Genomic DNA, 7,875 nt, shown 5'->3' with positions numbered 1-7,875 from the left:
ATATCGTGTTATTAGTTGCTTTTAAAGGAAGATCATCACCATACCTGTTTAAGCAGTGATCCATTTTATATGACCTTATTGGTTGTTATTAGAGCAGTCATGAAAATACCTGCATAATTAACCAGATTCATTAACGAATCTTATTGTCTAAAACCTGAGTTGATTTTTAAAAATTTAGATTGCATATTTTTTTGTTATGGAACTTATATTTTTTTTTATGGAATGCTAGCAAAAGGTATCAATTCCCCCATAGAATCCGATTCTCCAATAAAAAACTCTCTCTGAAACTGGGCGTGAAACCATGAAGAAAAATCTAATGCAAAATCTTAAAAGAGGTATTCCAACCAAATCCTGTAACACGACATTATGACTTACCCACTCAACCTCTTTATGCACCATCTATTGTCATGAAAATTACGTCTAATGATCATGTTCTAATAATCACCAACAAGTTACACTGCAAAAAGACATCGGGATATGATAACATCTCACCCATCACGACAAAAAACTTAGCCCTTTTGGCCATAAATTTTATCAAAAGCCTTTCATTAAGTTTAATACCATCATTAAACTTGACTTTTACCCAATAGAGTGATAAATCATAAATCAGGCAAAGATATATGTACTTTACACACCCTTATCTCTTCATACATGCCAATAAGCTTACTGACATGTGTTTCTATATTCTTTGAAAGAGCACTGCTTTTAACATATAAACCATTCCTTGAGATAATCAAAACGTAATACCCTCCTAACAGTTTGGTTTTAGGGGAAAATATAAAACTATTGAACAAGTGAACAGTATTATGAACGAAAGAAATAAGAAGAAATAAGCCACGCATTTGAGCTCAGAGAATATTGTTCCGTGATATTTTCGATGTAAAACAAGCATTTGACAAAGTATAGCATAATGGGCTTATATATAAGATACGCTGTCTATTACCTGTAAATGTCAACTCAGTTTTAGAATCGTATCTGCATAATAGAAAATTTAAAGTTAAATGTAAATCATATACTTCTAATAATTTACCAATAGAAGCTGGCGATCCACAAGGAAGTGTTCTTGTATGTACTTTACACATCTGATATCCCAATAAGTAATTCAGTAGTCACCACAACGTTTGCCGATGATACAGCAATTTTATGCTAAAACAAAAACGCTGTCTTAGTCTCAAACCAACTTCAATCTCACTTAATTCTGGTGGAGAAATAGTTATCAAAGTGGCGAATTAAAATTAATGAACTAAAATGTAAAGAAGTCATTTTTTAATTTTTTCTTGCCGATAATGGCGTGTCTTTTTATGACGAAAGAAACTATTTAAAAGTTAGACGGATTCGAATAGCAAAGACTGTATTAGAAGTCTTAGTGTATTGATTCAATAATTTATATTTATACACCAACATTGTACAGTTTCTAAGAAGAATTATAAAATTATACTGAAATACCATAAAAATTCATAAGATAACATTAAATATTTTCAAACATGGAAATATTTTTCGTGATAAGTTGGAGCAAGCTTATTATTTATTTGCTATTACGTTAAAAAATCAATTGAGACTACCTGCTGCAAGCAATAATTTCCTTACCGGGAAAAAACTTTAGTACTCGTTTCTTGACATTGATTTTGAGAGTTTGTGTAACGTACATATATCACCAAATAGCTTACAATTTATATAGATTCGTTAGAATACACTATTGTAATTAAGATTTAGGTAAAAAATTAAAACAAATTTTCTTCATTTATATAACACAGGCATAAAAATAAGCAAAAGTCGTATAATTTTAAAATAACACAAAGACGGCTCTGCAAAATCTTCCATTAAATTGTATCTATACAACTCAGGTTAAAAAAAAAATGATATATTGTATATTGTTATTATATATAGTTCTATTGTACAAAAATAACTATAGGCACAAAAACCTTTTAATTAAATTTTATTTTAAGATATGGCAGCAATTCATTCTATCTTAAGTTTCAAAATTTTATATTTGGAATGTAGCAGGATTTTTTATATATGACTTTTTCTATATATTTTAAACAAAAATAATATCACATTCATCACAATAATATCATCACATTAATTAAAAATAACTTTAATATATAATATATAGATTAAGATCTACTTGGTCCAAATTAAATAAGAAATATACTAGTTGGCTGCTTCAACTAAAGCCGAACCTGCTTAGTAATACGGAATAGCTACTTACGGTTCACTATGTTCTAGAAAGATATGCTATGAGACTGGGTCGACACTATAATGATTTTTGTCGTGGTTGAGGTTTTAAAAAGAAGGAGGCATCGGTGTTTCTCCTTCTTTTTCAATGCCCCTCTTTGGTCAATTGTAGATAAATCATAGTTCTATTGTACAAAAATAACTATAAGCACAAAAATCTTTTAATTAAATTTTAACAAATTTCTAAACACAGCGTTAAAATTGTTGCGTTTTCGCAACATTGTCAGGCAATGGGTTAAGAGCACCTTGTATTAGAAGAGCTGTTTAAATTTCATATTTCAATAAAATATACAAATATATATGCCACTAAATATTATACTATTTGATTAAAATGAAAGAACCATCTATCTGAATTTATTCTTGAAAAATTTTAAATAAACTTTGCAATTATGGGATAAACAATTTATTATATACACTATATATAGTAAAAATCTTCAAATAAACTTACTATTTAGTTATTTTATGTTTTATTTTACGTTTATAAATATCGTTATTATTCAATATTAGAACTAGGAAATGTATATTTCACATTATTTACTTAAAAGTATACTTGTACTTAACCTTAACTTTACTATTCAAATAACTTTACGTAAACAAGAGGAATATTCAACATCTACACAACTTATTTATTGAAGTGCGAACTTATGTAAGGTGAATAAATTAAACACATAAATCGAGCATATAAGGTCCTTTTAAATACAGCTTTATTAATCTTTCATAGTAAAACTACAACAAATGTGAAAGTATTTATTCTATTTTTAGTGTATTTTTAATACAATATACGGGTATATTATTTATCCTAGATTTGAAAATCAATTTTTCATATGTATACTTATATGTTCATATGTATATTGTAATTTCGTTGTAGATACCTACGTATGAATAATAGATAATCATGCACTTCACTAGATATAGTTAAGTTTAATTTTATAATGAATTTATAGATGAGAATTTGATTTACGTACTAATGAATTTATTCCACATTTTATTTGCTTATATTCTACTTAGGAACTTTGTTTACTTGACGAGAAATCAGAAGTCAATGAATTCTATTAACAATAAAATCATTATTCATAACATTGTTGTAATTATTAAGTAATTAATCGTGAACCTATTTTTCTTTCATACGATTTACGAACGTACGTCATTGAGTTAAATAATTCCCAAATAATGTTACTCATACGTCACACGTTGCCTTTTCGATTTTATTGACAAGAAGAAAAAATATTTAACCACACAGCTGCTTTGTTTATAAATTATTGTGTAATAAAAATATATACACTATGTAACTATTTATATCTTATTTATTAAATTTTAATTAATGTTTTAATTTCGGTAAACAATGCAATTAAATTTTTAATCTGCAACATTAAAAATTTTACTCGCTATTTCATATTTTTATTATTATTCTAATATTAAACTAATAAAATTATTTTTAATCATAAATAGGTAGTACTGTTATTACCCCAAAAATAAACTAAGTTTGATAAAAATGGATTTTAAAATCTAATTTAAGTCAATTTTGTTCAGATATATTAGTTTTCATTTATGTAGCAGTGGAGAGTTGTTAATTTCCTGGCTCGATGTTCTCAAAAGATTTTTTGAATTATAATAAGTACTACCATATCTAGACTAAGTTTTCTCAACCGCTGGACTACGAAGGCTTTTCAGCTGGGAAGGGGTTATAATATCCCGAGGTATTATAACAACTTGACGTAAGAGGCGACTAATAACCCTGCACTATCCGACTCTATTTGGAGTGTAAATAGTAGTGAGTGTATTTTCACTTGCGTCACCTGACTGGAAATATATATCTGGTACCATGGGGTCAGTGCCCGCAGCTTCGACTGTTCTGACCAATTCAGTGACTGTAGTTAAACCCTTAACTAACGCAGAAAGAATGATTGAAACTACTCACATTCATTCGGCGTTGAGTTGTATTTTCATACCGGTTGCTGTGATCCGATGATCAGCAGAGCTTGAGTATGTCTTGCTCCTTATTAAGGGGGAAATTATGCCAAACACATAATTTCAATTGTTGCCGGCGGAATTTCCTTGGAATTCCAGTAGGGCGTCAATCGAACATCGTGGTAATCACCCTGTCTTTGTAAAATATATTACATCTTGATTTACAGTAGGTTTTGGGTAGAGAAACACTAATCTAGACAATAATTTTTATTAGAAATTCCTATCTGGGAAATATTTTGTTTATTGAAGTAAATTTTGTTAAAATTATTGATATTGTTTTGTCTCTTTAATTTGCTCCTGGCAGTATCTTATGATCACTTATTGATAAATATTGAGCCTCTTACTATAACAGCATAAAAATATCGTGGTAAAATCACGATAAATCTCATCTCTTCATACATAATTGTCTATATATTCTCAAGTTGTGCCAGCAAATAATCCATTGTAACTATCTAGCGCTTTCAAAACAAAGTGCTACGATACATTGTAAATGCTCCATTCTACATCAGAAACAGTGATCTCCACCGTGACCTTGGCATGTCAACAATCGACGTCGTGGCTAAAAGGTGTGCCGTTGATTACAAACAACGTTTGAAAACAAACAGCGACCTAGACGGTTAAAAAGAAAAACAGTGGCAGACTTGATGGACAGAGAGTAGCAAAAGAGCTTCGCTTTCACCCCTTTTAAAATTTTCCAATCGAAATTGCTTATTAGTATCTCTTGTTGTTTGTTATTTGCAATATTAAAACGCTTACATCTAATTTTAAAAATCATTATTAAAAAGAAAAAGAAAGTTATTATGGAATTTTATAAGGTCCTCTATTATATATTGGTTAAATTGAAGTGGCGGCCTTGTATACTTAACACCACTTGAGCTCAAATAATGGCCCGTTGTTATAACACATTTTAGTACTGATCACATATATAGACTAGAAGCACCCCCAAAAGGACCGCAGATTGGTATGAAAAGACTTTTAATCTTCAATTGGCCAAAGAGGGGCATTGAAAAAGAAGGAGAAACACCGATGCCTCCTTCTTTTTAAACCCACAACCTCGACAAAAATCATTATAGTGTCGACCCAGTCTCATAGCATATCTTTCTAGAACATAGTGAACCGTTAGTAGCTATACCGTATTACTAAGCAGGTTCGGCTTTAGTTGAAGCAGCCAACTATTATATTTCTTATTTAATTTGGACCAAGTAGATCTTAATCTATATATTATATATTAAAGTTATTTTTAATTAATGTGATGATATTTTTGTGATGAATGTGATATTATTTTTGTTTAAAATATATAGAAAAAGTCATATATAAAAAATCTTGCTACGTTCCAAATATCAAATTTTGAAACTTAAGATAGAATGAATTGCTGCCATATCTTAAATTAGAGAGTGGCAAATGAATTGAAAATGTAATTTAGACCAGTTAATTATGTATGCATTAATGTAAAAAAAAGTGCCAGCTATTTGTATATATATAATTAAGATTTAAAGTTGATTGGTTTAGTGGCGATAAAATTACCCTAGACAGAGCTTCTCCAGGCAGAATTTCCCTAGTTAGAACTTCCCCATGCAGGACTTCTATAGATAGAGATGAGGTACTAGACCAATTTTTGCGGTTGATAATATATTTGTGACACTTATATTGAGGCTTTCATCCAGGGTTTTTGGTTCGTTGTCTTTGGTTATAATTAATATTTCATGTAGGTTTGTAGCCAAAAATATACTTCGGAAATGATTTTCAAATAATTTCGGATAAATGCTACATTATTAATATTAATAGTTCCATATTGAGTGTCCATATCAAGTGATAAAAGGTTAAGGGTTTCTAAAAATTGTTTTTAATTTTTAGACAATTGCCTTAGTTCGTTAAACGATTTTCCAGTCTCTGTACAGTCCTTTTTTAAGTCGTTTGCGATCTAGTTTATTGTGAATTTCATCATATTCGTCATGTAGTTTATATCCTTTGCATCATTATTTATGCTTCTTTACTTTAGTGTTGGTATTAACTTAATTCGATAACTGCCACAGTTTTAAGTTAGAGATGGTCCTAAGTCACCAGATACTCAAGATGTTATGAAAGCATCTGTTTGTAAATGTTACAATTTTAGATTTATTTCATATTGATAAACCAGGTCTCACATCCAATGGTTTAGGTATGCACTTTAAGCTTTCAAAATGTAGTTATAAATATTAACAAATATATAAAGATATTACAAATGAAATTGTGGTTAAATGTTTTGACATTCAGTGAATAATTTTTTATTATCACTATTACACACTAAATATCAGATATGTTGTGTTATAACTTACTTACTTTCTTACTTACTTACTGCTCTTCTTCTCTCCTAGTGGAGCATAGGGCGTCTTTGATGTTTTGGTTCAATCATCTGGATTCTCAAACGTTCTGTGATTACCGATAAGGAAGGACTTTATATTTCTACTACACTTTACACATGCAAGTCTGCGTAAATTGGAACTTAATTTCAAAATCATTTCAGTTTCATTGTCAATAATGACGATATTGTATTAATTACGTCATAAACTAAATTCTTATTCTTGCCCAAAGTTGGAGTGTTCTTAACGACTGATATTTCAGATTTCATTCGAATGCTGAATTCTCTTGTATATATATGAAAGGATCAATCATGGTAACAGTGTTCCGCTGTTGGGAAACCAATAATCCATATACTACTAAATCTTAATCCATTGATACTAAATCTTCCACTCATCTTTGTGCTTGATTTTAGTATTAGCCGTAATTTGTTGTTTCAGAGTTACAGAAATAAACTCGCAACTTACGAAATAAAATATGTGAAGCAACAACAATGCTCTTAAAATCTTCAGAGTTAGATTTTACTCGCAAAAAATTTTAAGTCTTAAGTTTTAATGCAGCCAAATTCCAAAATTAGTCTATTGTGAATGTTCACTGGAAATATGTTGCAAAATTCAAGTCATTCATTAAATTCATATGAGCATTTCATTTACTAATAAATTCAAATACATAAACAAAGAATTTAATTTAAATATATTAGATTAAAATTCTAACCATTGCACTTCTAATATTAATTTTGTTTTCTTTTATTTAAATTAATTAATTTTTAGTGTACAAATATTTCATATTGTACATAACACAGCAAAAAGCTAGTGTCAAAAAAAAAGCATTTAACATATTTTAAAAGCGCTGCCAATTTGTTTCAATCACGGTCTCCTCCTCAGACCTAGCCTCATAGCATGCTTTCCTATTTCGCACTATCTCGTCAGCGCAGATACCATGATGCTGAGCAGGTTCCTCCTTAGTTGAAGTAGCGGATTAGTTCGTTTCTTGTCTAAATTAGACCAAGTCAACCTTGAAATCTGAGGTTCATCAACCCATTATTGCTCGGCTATGCTCAGGTATTTTTGTTTAATTGCCAGTTTAACTGTAGCAAGTGGAACGCTTATATCGGAGAAGTAAATGTTAGGGAGACGAGCGGCTGCCTTGGTGAGATTGTCTGGCCTACAATTATCCGAGATATCGCTGTGACCAGGAACCCAAATGAGTTTAATCCTAACAAGCCCTAACAAGAAACACTGCAATATTGAGTTATAATTGATATGACTGAGGTGCCTATCAGTGATCTGTGTTTCAACCAAACTTAATGCCGTTTTTTAGAACTCTGAAAGAAAA

Source organism: Teleopsis dalmanni, chromosome 1 (assembly GCF_002237135.1).
Source record: "Teleopsis dalmanni isolate 2A chromosome 1, ASM223713v2, whole genome shotgun sequence".
Classification (NCBI taxonomy): domain Eukaryota; kingdom Metazoa; phylum Arthropoda; class Insecta; order Diptera; family Diopsidae; genus Teleopsis; species Teleopsis dalmanni.
This window is presented reverse-complemented; position numbering follows the sequence as displayed.